Source organism: Dermacentor andersoni, chromosome 2, assembly GCF_023375885.2.
Source record: "Dermacentor andersoni chromosome 2, qqDerAnde1_hic_scaffold, whole genome shotgun sequence".
In the NCBI taxonomy this organism is placed as follows: Eukaryota; Metazoa; Arthropoda; class Arachnida; order Ixodida; family Ixodidae; genus Dermacentor; species Dermacentor andersoni.
The window spans coordinates 169067779-169085162 of record NC_092815.1 but is presented as its reverse complement, the minus strand read 5'-3'; the positions used below and the strand labels follow the sequence as shown (position 1 = coordinate 169085162).

The following is a 17384-nucleotide window of genomic DNA, read 5'->3' as shown; positions in this document are numbered from 1 at the left end:
TGGACCAATAATTCCTACAGCTAATGCTTAGCCGAAAATATGATGTTTTGAAATATAAAACAGCAATTGCGAGTATGGTTCAGCCCTAAGGGGAAAAATACGGATGCCGAGTGTAAACTAGAATTAAATTATAATTATAAAGCAGGAATTCCACCACGATATATATTGCCTTAGCTAAAGTTATTGTCTAAGAATATACTTTGTTTAACATCTGCAAAAGGGTGAAGTTATGAATAGACGTTTACATAATCAGGCGCAGTTCTTTATTCTCCGTAAAGTTGTTTGCAGCTTGAAATATGCATCTGTGATAAGCTATTATTGAAGCAATACTTATCCACCTATTCCGAAAGCATTATATCTTGTAAAAATTTTCTATGGAACCTATTTAGTCAATACTTGATCACATCACTCACATACAAAAAAAATATGATTTTCTTGCAGACATCATGAAGAGAACGCTCGCCATGATTTGCTTGTTTGGCCTCGTCGTCTCCACAGGTATGTTGAATGTCATAAAGTGCTCAACAATGATAATAAGTAAAATGAAGGCTTTCTGTTGAACTTATGTCAGCCTGTTTACAAATGGCTGGAAAAGACACGTAGTTACCGGAATATTTGGCGAAAAAGCTGGGCTAAAGATGTCAACATTCTTCGTGTTATGGTAACACCCCTAATTTACGGCTCTTCTCTTCCGCCGAGCTTTCCTTCGAAGCGTGCTGCTTTCTGTCTGTTAAAGGGCCCCTGAAACGGCTCGGACAAGTTTTGCAGACAGTACGGTACAGCTAAAGTTAATTATTCGCACCACAAATTCTTTGAAGCGTCTCATATTTAGAAAGCTACGGACGACCGCAGGTTACCCTCCTCCATAGCCATGGATTTTCTCCTCAACTCGTTCGCCGAGTGATCAAGGCTTAGCTCCGTCTTCAATGACTCTATGTCATGATGGCACGTTGTGTCGTCTACTTCCAGTTGTCTAGGAGCAAGCGCTTGAGCGCGCGTAGCCTCTGCAACTTGTCCGCCAGCCGCTTGGCAGGCGGCTCCAAGCGAGGGCTATCGAAGCAGCATGCGTTGTGAGCATTCTGTCGCAGCGCTGGGCATGACTGCAGGCGAGCTGGGCGTTTGCAAGAACGGGTGGAGGCATAAGCTCAAGCTGATGAAGGAGCTTTAGCGTAGACGCATAGAGTGGACGTACTTGAGCGGCCTGCTCAGTCTGCACGGTCCAGCCACCTAGTGGCGCAGAGCTTACGCCGCCAAAGAAAGACCTAATATTGCTCTAAGCAAGCGTAAAATATTCTCAACGTTTACAGAAACAACGTGTTCACAATTACACTCTTTCGAAAAAAATGTATACTAACAGTAAAGAAAAAATTGGAGGACGCTTAAGCTTCGCCTTCCAGAGTGGAACGCGAAAGCGTTCCCCGTCGACCCGCCAAGGGGTGTAAGACAATGGGCTACTGTGCAGCGATCACTTACGAGGCGCCCCGCATCGGACGCGGTGAGCGTCGAGAAGCGCAGCGTTCGGCGCGGCAACGAAACGTGCGCCTGAGCAAGCGGAACGAACCAAAGAACTTGGTGTCTCGGAGGGGGAAACGATGCACGCCAGCCAAACGTCGTGATCGGCACGGGCAGAGAGATAGACAGATAGTGATCTAAAGAAAGGAAGGACGCTTGATTCTGCAAGCCGTGAGAGAGCAAGGCGAAACGTCGTCAGGGAAGAGGGAGTCCGGGCCGCGACGTGCCTCGCACCGGTCCCCGCACAACCCCAATGCGCGCGTGGCGCGCCACCTGTCTGGGCAGCGCCGTACATCGAGAGGAGGGGGTCTTCTGTCTTTGCCGCAAGATGGCTCTGCGTGTGCGAAAAGCGCAGAAGAAATGTAGCGGAAACGCACTTCCCTACTCGTGTAGCTGCGACTTCTGTAAGTTACATGTTCATAATTACTGATGTACACCACAGTAGAACTTTCTACGGCTCGTTTCTAAGGCAACACCGCATTCACTAGAGGCGCTTTTGTACCGCTTCGAAGCATCGAACTCGTGGCTGAGTGGTAGCGTCTCCGTCTCACACTCCGGAGACCCTGGTTCGATTCCCACCCAGCCCATCTTGCAAGTTGTTTTTATTCATGAAGTGCCTGCTGGGATTTATCGCTCACGGCCAACGCCGCCGACGCTGACGACACCGGCTTTTCCGCGACACAAGCTCCTTAACGCTGTCGCGTTAAAATACGCTTCGTTACGGCTACTGTGTTTGGTTGAGCTCTATGCCACCAGGTGGCTTGCACCGTGCAGACCATTCGCGTTTCCCCCTCTGCTCATGCCGTGAAACGGCACGGTTAAACGGCCAAGCCCAGTTCGCTTGCGCTTGCGTTTACGCGAATACCCGACACGCGAAAAGCTACGGCCGCAAACGAGCAAATCCTGGCGACGATTGGATATCAATAGTCCGATGCCCTGCAGCCACTCCGCCCATCTGCTGCCTTGCAGAGGGAGACAATGTCGCAGCTCAACATACTGTTAGTCGCTACGTTTGCAGCCCACAACGCAACAAAGGCGAATCATGGTGCTCGCGAAAAGACTGAGACCGTCACTGACCGCGAAGCTCTCATCAACACGAAGCACGTTGTAACACAAGCAGACGACACTTGCTGTGTGCCGCATGTGCTTAACAAGAAGCTTTGGCTCGGGCCTGATTCCGACGCGGCTTATTCAAATACATGTAAAACGCAAAAACGTTTTTTTTCTAAGAAAACCCCCGGACCGATTTTGATGCAATTTGTTGCATTTTAGGGAGAAAATTAAATTTTAGTAACTGTTGGAAGCGGAATTGCGGTTTAAGGCCTGAATTTTGTATAATCCAGAACAGCTATTAGCTCTGCATCAAGAACAGCTATCGTGTTTCTGTAAATTGCACCGATTAGATCATTAAGAGCAGACAAATTGAATATGCTATTTTATATCTAATGTGAATTTGTTACGTCGAGTATAAGGGTTCTGCAAAAGCTGCATTTCCAGGTTACTAAATTTTTTGTGATTCATGTGTGACGTATCAGTTTTGTCCCCTTTAGATGTGCTATTAGATGCAATTCATGGAATTGTGATATTATTTTTCGCTGCCGAGTTACAGAGCCTTAAACTTGAAAGTTTCGCTTTCTGAAAATTTTCGAGTTCAGCTAATCTTTAATAAAATATTGACGAGCTAAATCAAAAATTCCAAACCATCAGTTACTAGATTTGAAGGTTTCCTTTTAAATGCAACAAAGATCGTCAAATTTGGTGCAGTGGTGGCCGAGAAAAACGAATTCTCCTTTTACAGGTATTTAGATAGGAGCACCCGAGCTATAGCTTCCGCTTATATGTAGGGAAAAATTATCTTTCTGTTACTTTCTTTTTATGAAAAGAAATTAACTAAGATTCCAACTATTACGTACAACATTTGTTCACCATAAAGTTGGAAAAATTATCGGTGACGCGCCCTAGGCAGCCAATCGGATAACTCGACCTACTAGCGCTATTAGGGCAATTTACGTCAAATGGTTAAGGGTCGCTGGAAGTTCAGCCAAGTGGTGCGCTGCGATCGGCAGCAATGTACATTCCTAAAACACTATAAAAAATTACGGGCTTTACGCAGAGTACCTAGATGCGTCAATGAATGATCAGAAGGACCTACTATAACCACTCAATTAGTTTGTAGAAAATCATCAAAATCGTTTCAGGGCCCCTTTAAAGGATGTATATATTCGAGTGTTCGAAAATAAACAATACATGTAGTTTTATGTTTAAATAACATTGCAATTACCTTCACGCCGTGGCGCACTGTATGACCGGGAGTATTGGAGCATGCTTACGTAGATGCCGCGACTCGTATATTCTTTTATTTGATAGAAAAGAATCTGTGTGATCTCCCCTCAAAATTTATAATACAGCCAAAAAATGGATTTTGTACCGGGCAAACGCAAAAAAGAAAGACATTTTTTTTTTTTGAGTAGAATGTGAGGCTGGGACTGCAATCTGATCCCGACGATGGAGAGGGAAACAGAGCGGTCTGGGTTTTAGTCTCCAACCTGGGTTTTGTATCATTTCAGCTACGGCGGCCGCGCTAACTGAGAAAGTATCTAGCGTTGACACCCTATTGAAGGTGAAGACAAACTCCGTCGCCAACTGGGTGAAATCCTCCGGGTTGTGGCACGCGAGCTGGCCGAAGACGATGAACTTGGCGCCCAGGTATGGAGGAAAGACAGAAATAACTTATTCGTTCTTATGTTAGTCACTGGAAATATTAACCAGCTCATAAATGCCAGCGCTCGCAGTCATGAGACAGACATCATATGCATTAAGGCGTTCTCGGGGAAGCGCAGTCACTTATTCAATAAATCGGCTGGGAATCAAGTTTTTATAGAGGTTCTGCGGTGCTTAATCTGTCAAGTAACAACTCCTACCCGCAGATCTAAGCGCAATGAACATTTATAAAAGTAGCATATATCCTTCAGTTTCCTTTGTGGTCATTCGTCAGACCTGGTCCTTGTGGCATTAAACTACAGACATCGTCAATGTAGTGCAGATGTGGGCTCACTTGTGAAACACGGTAAATAGCGTAACAACCACGTATGCGTAACACTGGTCTACAAATGCCTAGCAACTTGAGGCCGTGTTTAAAGGGAAAAACTAAATAGTACAAGCTCATTTACTCTAGTGGTAATAAACAATTTCACTTAATGCATCTTTAAAGTATTGGTATTGCAAGCGACACTGGTTACATCACTTGTAGGGGAAGGAGGTAGCAGTGTCTTATCCCACAATGCAATAGATACAGTTGCATTTGCTTGCTCTTGCTTTGACTGCAGCCCCTCAGTGCATGGCACACTCGGATTACTGTCCATATGTTTTCTTCCGGGAGGGGGGTACATTTGAAAAACCAGTAATATAAGGTCAACAACCGCTAAGCGTGTGTTTCAAGTGCCCTTCATGACCTCACGCATGACTTTAAGATTATGTTGCAAAATGCCACCTCGGCTAAAGCAATGCGTATAGCTGAAAGGAAATTCGAGATTTCTCTGCTGATTACGGTCATTTTGTCCTACATAGTTCAAGCTTTTGCTGACTGAAAAAATATCATAGTGTAAAGCCACACTGATTCTCCCTCACGGTGTCATCATGCTTTATTGCGTTTTGCAATCGTCAAGCACGCTTAAGACTATCTACTTGCGAAGTATTATGGTCCCTTTCTGCCGAGAAATTTCAAAGTTATAGGAATGAGTGCGCGTTTAAAAAAACTTGAATCCAGTCGCGAACCTCCACTTTCTCAGTGAAATAATAGTAACTGTCTTTTGATAAAAAATTCTCGGGACAACCTTTGTTTGAGACTGCAGTGGAAGATTGCCTGTGTTATACCACTATTTTGGTACGTTTTCGTACTAGAGGTTCTAAGAATTTTTTATCCCACCAACACTTGCATACGTGTACTTGACGGTGCGGTTTACAATGTAGACGCAATAGGTGCATCGCTTAAGTTTAACCGATGTTGTGGTAATAAATTCCTGTTGTTACGGTGAATTTAGTTCATTTTATTTAATATATCTTAAAGTCCCGAAGCCAATACATAAACCAGTGGGGTCGAGGTGGGGTGGGGTAGCTTGTCAGTGATATAACTTCAAGTCTACGTAGTAAGCATAAGTTACGAATCAGCTCTCGCCAAACTTTCCTTGAACGTCGCATGTTATACGGCAAGCGGGTAATTCGAGCATACTCGAAACCAGACACTAACCCACGAAATTTTGGTATTGACAATTATCTCATGCTTGCTAGGACGCTACGCTTGCATCGTGCTCTAGAATATCCTTATGGTCTGTCACTCAGGTACCTAGTGTCCAATTACAGAAAAATGCCACATCTTGCTGCAGTGACGTTAGGGCATGGCAATAATGTCGCGCATTTCCCATAAAATTAACTAAAACTCAAGAACGAGGCTGACAGATGGAATAGCACACTGTGGTATAAAGTTTGTAAACAGGGATAAGGTGCTTAAGAAAGGCTGGCCAAAAAACATGACACCAACGACACCCCTGAATACTCCCTAACCTCTCGCTTCCCCAACGCCCTCCCACGCCCCCATTGTTTCCTTTTCTTTTCTTGTTCTTTCTTTTTTTCCCTCTTGATATCTCCCTCCCTCGTTTTCTTCTCTCCTTTTCTTTCTTTTCTTTTCTCCCCGTCTTCCCACTCTCCCGCTCTTGTCCCCTCGTCTTGGGAACGACGCTCACAGACGTCAGGAGACAGCACTCATTACCTCTGATGTTTCTCCCTTTTTAACCTACCGCCACAGACAAAAACTGCACGTGACGTCACTGCACTAAACCTTTAAAACTAACATGCCGAGGATGCCGAGGCCGCCTTTGACGAAGATAGCTCCCCCTATCGAAACGTTGGCCAGCCTTTCTGAGGCACCAAAAAATAAAAAAAAACGGTCAGCCTTTCTAAGACTGGCCGTTTTATGACTGTTTATGACTGTTTATGGACTTTATACTAAAATTAATTAGAAACACACTAAACACTTTCTACGACCTACTTAGAGCATTTTGTCATAAAAAAATTAGAATGCTTGTGGCCTGCGAACCATGTGCTCGAGGCCAGAGAATATGATGCAGAGAGGTTAGCTCAAGGCTGCAGTTAACCCTCAAGAAAGCATAGACAAGCTTTTAATGAGAAAAAACCAACCATGGCGCAATATGTTGACAAAATATGCGCAACGTACATTCACATGTACACCGTAATGACAAGCATACTACTCGAAGGACAAGCCGCAATACGTGTGATTTCGTCGGCCATTCAGTCAACGACATCAGTCCATCTTGTAGAGAATAGTGCAGTAGCATATTTGTATGCTGCGTAAAAAAAAAAACTGCAGCCTCATGAAGGTTTCAGAACTCGAGCAGGACAGGCTGACCGACCGCGTCAATCCACCCCTTGCAATGAGCAAGCAAGCGGCGCTGAGAGCGCAGCAGCGGAGAACCCCAGTTGACGAAAGGGCGCTTGTCAAATTTCTCGTGGATAAAAGTGCGCCGTTTAGGGGAACTGTAATTACCATATGGCAATAAGCTTTTTCGCATTGGAACCATACAAAACAAATGAAGCAGTCGTACAACACGTATAACGGTACGCGTAGAATGAATGAACACTGTGTCCTTACGTGTGAAAACAACGATTTCATTATGGGGAACACCGTAGTGGTAGAATCAGGAATAATTTTGACCACCAGGGGGATCTTAACCGAGCCCCCAATGGGCGGCACATGGGCGTTCTTGCATTTAGCCTCCACCGACATGCGACCACAATGGCCAGGATTTGATTCCGCGACCTGCTGCTTGGCGATGCAGTACCATAGGGGCTAATCCATCACGGGTGGGTTAAAGTAGGCGCTCTCGACTAACGTGGCCCTATTTACTCTTGAAGTTACTCTTGAGAGGTCGAGCATCTTAGCTTAAAGAAAACACACGTAAGGTCAAGCAGCCTTTATTATCCTTTGTAACGCAATTTTTTAGCTGCTGGTTATGCTTACAATAAATTCGATCTTATTATTAGTTGTCTGTGCGTGTAACCGTAAGAACGCCCTAGCTATTTCGAGTGCTTACTTCAAATTAGTGTGGTGTTTGTGGCTGGAAGCAGTTATATTTTTTAAATAAAGTATGACAAGCACGACCATGTCACAAACATTTGGCATTGACCTGCAAATTATTACTTTCTATAAACTAAACAATATGGCTTCATGTGGGGTCAGTATTGTCTTGGACTCACAAGCAGTGTTATTTTGATGTTTTGCAGACCGAAGAGTACTTTATCCGTGTTATGTGGGAAAAAGTCAAGGTGGCTGTGTCAAATGCCACCGAAACGGTGAAAGGAGTCATGCAGGATGCCTACGACGAAGCCACAAATCGCATCACGAAAGCTGCAAACGACGCTAAGCAAAAGTTAAGAGAAAAGGCTGCCGAGATCCTGTCCAAGCTAATAACCATGGCCATAGTGGGCTACGCGCTCGAAGATTCCGAAAGCCGCACCGATTTTGTGAAGATCCTGTGCGAAGACGTCGACCGTGCGGGGCAGCGGCTCATAAGGCAGAGCGAAGCTTTGCGCAACGCTGGCATCTAAAAAAATAAATGATCTGAATTCTTCTTCTCCTTTTTCTTCTTATTATTGTTATTATTTGATGTGAAAGCACCGATATACAATGTTTAAAGGCGACTTACTGAAAAGAATGTAGTTTTTGAGTCGAAGCTTTCTTGGTCGAGTCCCCCATCTTTGTTCTTCATTTAAAACTGCTTCTAACCGTTTTCAGTTTGGTGCGGGCCCACCTGTTTCCGACCAGACATCCTACACACTTTTTGCAGTCTTCCCGAAAAATATGAAATCATCCTCCGCACACTGTGACACTTGGCTAAGAATGTGGGCCACGAGTGTTCTGAGTTAGCTTACTTGTTTTATGATAAATAGTCATATTAGCTTGCCGTTTAAAGGCACTGACCGGTGGTTCTCTGCAACAAGAAAAGTCTGTTGGTTTTAGTTGCAGCTATTAGATGTCGTGATGCCTAAACTGAGATTTAGTGGACCTGATGGACTGTGGTGTTGCACCAAAGATTCTGCGCCTGATGTGTTCATAGGTCACCTGCGTGTCAGGGGGTGAATAGATGACCTAATTCGTTGGAGAATAAAGTTTATTTTATCTATCTCGCGATATTTAGGATGTATGCAACTATTAACAAGTAATTTAAACGCGCCTAAATCATCATCACATGCTCTTACGGAAGTGCCAATAGCTGTTTCGCAAATATCTGGAAGCGGCACCTTCAACTACGAACAAACGAGTAAATGGCAATTGACGTCACTACACGTATACAAAGGCGACAGCAAATACTCCTTTACTCAGTTGTTAATAAGGCCCCCTCAGTAGATCTAGGATGCTGTGGAACAAAAAGGAAAGAAGCAAATCAGCAAGGAAAATACCCGAGCATTGTACATGCAATGTGCTGTGTTTTCATGCACTGATCTCCAGAACTAGTAGATGTTTGCATACTTGGGCCGACATCGATGATGTATTCTGCCCAATTTCTTTGTCGCTCCTCTGTAATTAGAACGTAACCAGATTGTTACTGGTACATACAATCTTTGTAAGCCTCAAAACGAGCACAAATTCAGCCTATTGCCGAACAAAGCTCTCTTCATGACATCTCCCAGGTCTGTTACAAAACTTCAAACAAACAAATAGAGGACATACACTAATTTTTGAAACCTTAAGTTGCAGATCTGAAACATAGAATACAACTTGCAGGGACAGTTCCACTTGTAAAGGTGAATTTCGTTTGGTAGATTAACGAGATTGTATTAATGATCAAAATTTCTGAGGCCTCACGGCTAAAAGAACTCGCATGTAAAACAACGACATTAATTTTACCGTAGCAATAGAAAAAAAGGAAGCTCGCCCAGCGTCTCAAGGATGACTTGGGCTGAAATAAGAAAAATCTTATTGAACTATTAGAAGGAAGAATTTAAATCGTCGTATCTGAGATCAAGCCCCACATGGACGGGGAGAGGGAACTGTCTAGTAGACCGAGATGACCTGTACTAAATTGGCAAAATGGTCCACGATGTTGCTTTTACTAAAACATTTTGAGCGGCTAATATACTCAGAATGTGCTTTGGGCAATTCTTTTTTTTAAATTGAGTATTCCTGGTTAGAAATGCAAGCAGAAAAGGTGCGCGTTTTTATTGTGTATTTTCTACGTCGCCTTCTGGAACCATCTGCAGTGGCAACTGCAGTTAGATGTTAACTTAGTACCTGCCACTCGGTATGTCTGAGAAGACCTTAGATATCCCATGCCTTCCCGATCACCAAAAGAGAAAAGATTCAGTAATCGGTAGTCCTCTTGAGTTACGCCTTCTTAGGTGAGACTGTTTTAATTCTTAAGAACTATAGGTCAAAGCACAAACGACCTTTCATTCTTGCCTACTTTCAATAAGAGACGACGGTTCACCACCTGCTATTTTGTTAAGGTACGCTATGCACGTATCTTATTTGTTTCTCATTTCTTTCTTATTTGATTTGGTTTATGAAAAGAAATAATACATCCATCTTTGCAAGTCCACCTGCGACTAGTTTGTCGACATGATGGCAGACAAATTATATAAGGGCGTGAATCCTCGTGAAGGTGAAAGAACTCAACTGTTTCTGCCTCATTGTCAATTTTATGCCAAACATCTCTACTGTAGACTTTTGGTCACCCTTCGGCGCAAGCTACATTTTAACATTCACGAAAGGTTCGGTGGGTTTGAATCAACTGAATCGCCCACTGGCGAATTTCTAGCAACAACCGCGTGATTTCTTCTTCACGATAACTGCATTTCACTCTATAGCTGCCGAGGCTGTTCTTACGACAATGCTAGCAACATGGCTAGAGTACGCTGAACACCAAACGCGAGAGGGGAACGCCACGGCCTGTAGGCATGCATGAAGAACTCATTGTATATGCACTTACCACGCTGCAATCACTCTTTAAACCTAGTAGCTGCTTGGAGTATAGATTGTGTGGAGCCAGTAAAATGCTTTACAATATGTCAGAAATTCCATCTCTGCTCTTCGCTCTCGCCGAAGAGCTAGAGGTGCTTCTTGATCAGTCTCGAATAATATAAAAACCTTCTTTTCTCAAACGTCTGCTGAATGAAAACTACTTTTCGCACGCACCACTTGCGCAAATAATTTTTTTTAACACAGGAAGGATTGCATTCGTATTCTGGTTCAGCTCGGAGAAACTGGAAACAACTACGTCGACGCACAATCTGATCTCAAGAAAAGCCCAAAGCTTCTTTCGTGGCAACTTTGTGATACGAGGCTTTGGAGCGGTTTGCAGGACCATGCAGCGTCACTTCAGAAGCCCGGTTTAGAGTTTTCATCGGCTGTTGCCCTGCTGACATCTTTACACGGCCATGTCGGCTCTCTACGCCATAAATATCATAATTATGAGCGAGGTTAAAAGCGCTAATTATCCATGAGCGTTATCCACCTTTTGCAAGAATTTTGTTTGTTTGTTTTTAGCTCTCAAGGATGCCTCTGAGTGGAGTACATGTGGAGCTCAACAAGCAGGCTGACAGATTATTCGAAAGGTACAGAGTTGATTTTGTCTCGACGTTTTCTTTTTAGATAGCAAACCTACATGGCTGCGCATAACGAGATATAGTGCCACCCCTGGCCTCGCGAAAATGTTACAGTAAACAAGGCTAGTCAATTTTCCTAACTATCTTATTACTATACTCTTCAGTAATTCAGTATTTGAGACAAGCATGGACAAACCAACAAGACATATGCAGCCATGCGTTGTCGTTCGTATTTGGGCCCTTGTCTTTGTAGTGCTACCTTTGATCCCACTATTGCATACTAAGCAGCCCGAATTACAGTCTTTATTTTCTTCTTTATTAACCATTTCTGGCGCTGTCTACAGAATTGTGCACACCAAGGTACTGCATAAACAGCAAAAAGCACAGGTAAAATTCATAATGTTTCAAATATGTCGCATCCACCTTGAAACAACTATGATTGGAATTGTGCGGGAATTAGGATAACATGTGTAACTTGTTATTTTTTTTGTAATTTGGGCTTTTACGTGCCAAAGTCACTTTCTGATTATGAGGCACGCCGTAGTGGAAGACTCCGAAAATTATGGCCACTTGGGGTTCTTTAACGTGCATCCAAATCTAAGTACACGCATGTTTTTGCATTTCCCCCCCATCGAAATGCGGCCGCCGTGGCCGGGATTCGATACCGCGACCTTGTGCTCAGCAGCCCGACGCCATAGCCACTGACCAACCACGGCAGGTAAGTTACTAGATAAGTGTTCTACAAGCTCTTAAAGACACGAATCCGCTGAAGTTCTTATACTTGATGCGCCTGTAGCAATTTTTCCCGTGAAGTGCACATTCTGTAAACTTATCAAAGTTCCCTAGAGAACTGAAAATTCCTAATCTCTTTTCCACCTGCACACTTTTTGTTATTCAGAATATCTAAGAAATGTCATGAAAGTAAGTTTTCAATCAACAGGAGAAAGTGGTGTCTGAAAGGGTTAAGACAAGAGAGAGAGATAATTTAATTGAAAGAAGGCAGAGAGGTCGGCCTGAGCTAAGGTGCTCTAGCCTGCTACTCTGCACAGGGGGAGGGGGAATGGGGACATAAAGATGTGATGAGGGATGATGATGACATAGCAAGAGGGATGCGCAAAGGTGAAAGCAAGTTCAGCACTCTGATGATAAACATTCACAAAAACCTTAAGCGGCTCATACCTCCGATTGCCTGGAAAACACGGCGTGCGGTCAAGAAAGTCACGTGTGCTCGCCTCGTAGAGTAACGCGCTCGTGCCACTGCTCGCGCGTTCGTCGTCGTCTTCTACCACAGCTAGCTCTGATGCCGCTCATTATGCCAAAAAAGGCAAAGTTAATTGGGATACAGGTATGTTGAGGCACTCGAACCCACGGCCTTTGCTAGGAGCCGAGCCCTCGTGCTTATGCGGAAGTCGAACCCACGCCCTTTGGCGTTAAGACGAAGCTACTTATAGCACAGGTAATTAATATAGACCTAAGTAAGGCACTCGAACCCAAGACCTGCCGGTGGGAGTCGAACCCACGACTTTGCTGTTAATTAGAGCGAAGGTAAGGTACAGCGAATAAGGGTAGCGCCAATTAAGGCACTTGGATCCACGGCTTCTGGTGGGAGAAACAGTAAGACGCAACAACGCATTCGAATGAGAATCTCAAATAATTTACTGAATATCTCTTAAGCGCGCAGGCTTTCACCTTCAGCCCATTTGACGTATGCTAAATTGACTCAATTTTTGTAATCTTTGTTCACTGGTTACCTCCATCTAAAGTAATTGCCAGAATTATAAACTCTATAAACCTACAATTACGTTTTGTGTTTAAAGGTATGGTTGTCCAGTCTGATGACACTTGTCGCTGTCGAGTGGCCAGCGTCCGTAGCTGCTGCCTTGTGGTACCTGCTAGGTTCCATTTTTTTTTTTGTCATGCATGGTCATGATCATGCCGCAGATGTTGCATATGCGGCCATACGTAGTGTCATTGCGGCGTCGGCCTGTGTTTTCTTTCGTTGGTCCTTTTGCGAAAAAAGAGCAGCCAATTCGGCCGATCGAACACTCCAGACAAGAATGACTCAGACTGTCGATGTGCTTTCTGGTATTAGCCTGGATTTTATACCACATATGCAAAGCAATATGAAGTCTCCATGCTTGAGTAGAATGTTTTTTTTGCTTTACAACAAGCAGTGCTCTTTTTTCTGAATGATAGCGGGGGAACAGTTCATGGATTTGCGACTAACTGCACGGCTAAATGATACCATGCGTAATAGATATTAAGAAATAAATATCAGCCTAACTATAGAAAACAAAAAACGATTTCGCAAATCAGACATGTTGAACATGCCGTTTCGCAGTGAAAGATGCCATGGCATTAGTATATTCATATGGAAATATCCTTTTAACTGAGAAAAACTTTAAAACAGTGATTGGGACCCATAACTGCCTTAATATTCGACACTTTAACCGATGACGGCGATCGTCATCATCATCACAACGACGCTGAGGAAAATTTTGCAGCGGTCCCGAAATTTCCTAATCTGGGCGGTTCTTTTACATTTTCATCCTTTTTATATTTTTGTTATTGAAACACTTGAAAGCCAAGTTTTGCTCTTGGTAAAACAATGGTGACCCGGTGGAACGGATAAGAAACGTATTGAATTTATTGAAACGAATTCCTAAAAAATTGTGGTTTTACTATATGTCGAGCTCGCATGCGTTCAGGAATTTCAAATTGGTGAAAGGAACCTGCAGCTCGGAACCACGCCGTCACTTACAGCGCCTGTGTTTCTTTCAGCCATTACATCACATCAAAAAGGAACGAACCCATGGTTATCACGCCTCAAGAACAAATTTAATTCACGGGCCATCACATCTCTTTGCCAACGCGCTTGAGATTAGATCACTTGATGCTCTTAGGAATGCTCTGTCATTAAATGCATTGCGAACGATTTTCGCGATGTTAACTTTCGAATAGGCATTGACAGATGTTACGATACCACGTTCGTCAATTCAATGCTCATCAATGCGTGTTTTTTCCTTTTAAGCAGCAACAGAATTGGGATAGCATTTGTAGTACCGTTTTATTTCCCTCTGCGATTCACCTTTCAGAATTCGTAATATCCGTTTTGTAATTGTTCCCGTGAGGTGCCGTTCTATAGCAGGATTTCCGCCTTCGTCTTCTCATCAACCAATCTGTGTTGCTTGCGTGAGCCCGGAGTCCATGTTAGTGTCAAATAGTACTGAGTACGTCGACATTTCTAGAAATGAAGCAAGAGCGGATACATTCTAGGTGCATCCGACCGCCCTTACTTCTGGGGGCATGGAGCCACAAGAACGTCATGCTTTTTTTTGTGACTTCGTCCCTGAGCTTGTGATAGCATTATTGTGTTTGGTACACTAGAAGTTTCTTAGGTTGTCACTAGCCATCTGTGGCAAAACATAGCTGATACAACAACCAACAGTCACAGTACCACGTATTTACCTTCCACTGTGTTTTAGGATCCCATAACCATTGTTCTTGGCTAAGGTCATTGATTATACTTATCGGCTTATCGTAGGTAACACATTGCAGCATGGCGCCTGCTGTATGTCAACATATAAAAAGCACTCAAAGCACAGGATAGGTAGCTAAGGTCTACAAGCAACGCGCTGGAACTTGCGTGTAAGTGCATCATTGGTGAGTAGTATTGGCTGTATCTCAACTGACTTTTCGCTGACTCCTAATGGTCACAGTTCAGTGCGCGAGGGCGCAGAATTGCTATGCTAATTGGTCTGGCCCACATTTTCTTATATGTGTCTGAAAATTCCTTAATGTGACAGTAAGTGTTGTAGCTCACTCAGAAATTTCTTTCTTCTAACCATTAAATTTCATTATACTATCGCATGGCCAGACAGCTTAATTGCTGCAGCTATAAAATGGGCTATATCGTAGTTAGAGATCCATATAAATTGTTTACGTCGATGTTGCACTACAAAAATTTTCGTGCTTGGACTAAAGGTGGAAAATTTCCGCTTCTTAACAGTGTAAAGCAGCTGCAGGAGTTGGAGGACTACACCATGAAGCAAGTAATCACGGCCATGTTTTTTCTAAGCGCCTTTCTGTTCACAGGTACGCTACTACATTTATTGATATGATGGTATTGCCGGAGTGCATTTCTAGTACTTAAATCGATTATTAAACTTAATCTGACCCAAATGCCAAGTAAGGTTTATTTATGACGCTACATGTAGAACTCTGGACTGGAATTCACCAGCTCATTTTCTTCTTTATCCACTTAACGAGGGAAACGGCAATTGAGTTTGTGGCTTTTATCACACGTATGTGTAATCAAAATTAAAATTCTGGGCTTTGCCATCTTATGCCGAGCCGCTGAGTCACCAAAGAGACAAGCGGCTGTTCGCAAGTATAAAGAACAGTGTACATAGAAATGGCAAGTCGACCAGTACAATATAGCTAATAAATAGCTAATACCTAATAAAAGTTTATATGTATGAATTTCGAGTTACGGGTTTTTCAGTTTGGTCACGACATTGCCAAATGACTAGTACAAGTGCGCCATTAGAAGCACTGGTACTGCTAATACGAAGGGAAACCTTCGGCCGCCTTTATTTCTTTAGTAGTTATGGAAGTCGACTGTGTACAAACGCATAAGCATTCTGTGTTAGTTATGCTTCTTTACACGGGTTAAAATTTAGATATCCGCAAACTAGGCAATACGTGTTCACGACGCTTTTCAGTTTTTCAAACTAACCATATCCTGATTAGATAAACTGTAAGCTCACGCAAACTTGAGACAAATAAGAGAATAATGATTGTTACCACTTCATGCCTACCAAAGTGAGATCACCGTTCACAGATTCGAAGGCTAACTCCTTAGTAAATTTTGTTCAAACTGCGTTTACGACTAATATGAACACGAGTCTATTAAGAGGCAAGAACGCAGAAAACTTAATGGTTTGTTTAAAGCCCATGTCAGTGCATGGCTGCTGTCTACAGGGCTGATCCTCATATTCCATTTTTATTCGCGTAATAACCTTCAGTGACCACTTCATTTGTTGCTGGTTTTCGTATGCCTGTAATCCTTGCGGTGGATAGTAGTCTGACCTAAGTCGGTTTTGCACAGTTCGTCTTCCTTTTTTTTCTTTTGCGATATTCTCATTACACTCATGGGTTTTCTTTTATTGCAATAGCAATCATATGAATACTCCAGGCGTTTTTCTGCCGTCGGCGTCGCCGTGATGTTCTGTATGAAGTCCAAGTGCGATAACACCATCGGCGTGCTGCCTACGCTGCTTGTCCGAGTGAAAGCGTACCAGGGCAGCCAACAACCGCGCCTCAATCGCCCGTAAGAAAAGGAGCAGAGTGGGGTGGAAGCGTGCCGCGTTCCGTTGCGCGCGAGGCACCCAACGTTGTGAGGAACCGGAGGTAGGGTAGGCAGGGGCGCAGCTCCGGCTGCAACTGCATATGGCCACGTGCACATCGAAAGCGGATAGTCGATGCAGCCAAGCGGATTTTGAACGCGGTGAGGCGCCATATGCGCCCGCCTACTCGAACCGGGCGGCTTGCCTGGCTGCCCCTGTCTGTGAGTGGCGCTCACGTGGTGGACGTGTCGCCATCTGGTGGCACCGGCGTCTGCCCTCTCCGCCGGCGCGTCACCGCCGTCTTGCTTCCTCATTGGCTGCGTTAACGCGAAAAGCTCCAGCAGGCAGAAAAAAAAAAATCGGTCAGCGAGCGATCGGACTCACCGCCTCGTTTTCCGCCCGCTCTAGCCTCCTTGTGAAGCGGTTTTTCCCGCTTCACGCTCAAACGCGTTGGCCGCTCCGCCTTCGGTGTGAACGTGCCTCCTTATGTGGCGGCTGCGCGCGGTCGCATGGCCGTATATTGAGGGCCATCTGCGTTAGGGGCAGAATCTAGGTGCGTCGGCACATCGCAGCCTTATGTGTGCGGCGTTTTCTCGGCGATCAGTTTGCGTCGAAGCGAGAGATAACACGAACGTCCCTTCGCTAGATGCTGCTGCCGCGCTTGCTCATGCCGCCGCTGCGAAAGCAAGTGTCCGCGGCCATCGAGCGTCATGTATTCCCGTTTTTTTGTGCGCACTGATACCATATTTGTTAATTTAGTTAACGAGATAATGTTTAGGGGTTTAAACGGCCAATTAAAGTGATATCGCTGCTTTGTATCGTTGTCTGCTAATTTGCTATGGCAATGGATGCGTCACTTTTCTGGCGAAACTGCACCTTTTTATTTGGTGAGGGATTGTACAGGCT

General features: G+C 44.1%; 1 protein-coding gene across 2 annotated transcripts in view; it reads left to right on the top strand.

The window, feature by feature from the left end:
- The first annotated feature begins 14732 nt into the window (after positions 1–14732).
- Positions 14733–17384, top strand: part of LOC126540481 (uncharacterized) — an 87691-nt gene continuing 85039 nt past the window's right edge. The window contains exons 1-2 of one of the 2 annotated variants that reach the window (XM_050187299.3): positions 14733–14793; positions 15140–15225. The gene's annotated coding sequence lies outside the window, so the exon portion shown is untranslated. The other variant, XM_055076053.2, reaches the window with a different exon arrangement.